Genomic DNA, 501 nt, shown 5'->3' on the forward strand with positions numbered 1-501 from the left:
TTTTTTTCAACAGCAAAAAATATCATTGGGCCTTGGGGATCACTGAGAGGGTGAGGAAAATTTTTATCGCGAAGGCGAAAGTTCGTGTGTTGGATACAGTCTCCAACTGGAAGGGTGACTGGATCGTGAAGGGGTATGAGCGTGGCAAACCCGCTGAGCTCACCACGGATGTGTGGGATGGCCTCATCCGTTATTGGCGTCTTCATTATTCCATTTGAATTGCCCAGTCTTGCTCTAACTTCCGTAACACTGTCGATGAGCACGAGAACGGGCCGATGCTTCACACTACGGGCCAAAAACCCCACGCCGGTGTCCGTTTGGAAATGGTAATTAAATCTTTAATTAAATACAATTTATTTATATATTTATAAATTTTAATATTCTAACTTTCTTAAATATGTTTTAGGAGAAGACCCACAAGAACAAGGTAGGCGTATTTCTAGATGGCAAGTCCGAGCAAATCTACAACGACTTGGTTGCTCGGGTTGAAGACCGCCAGAC

The sequence above is a fragment of the Brassica oleracea genome, chromosome C3 (assembly GCF_000695525.1).
Source record: "Brassica oleracea var. oleracea cultivar TO1000 chromosome C3, BOL, whole genome shotgun sequence".
Taxonomy (NCBI): Eukaryota; Viridiplantae; Streptophyta; class Magnoliopsida; order Brassicales; family Brassicaceae; genus Brassica; species Brassica oleracea.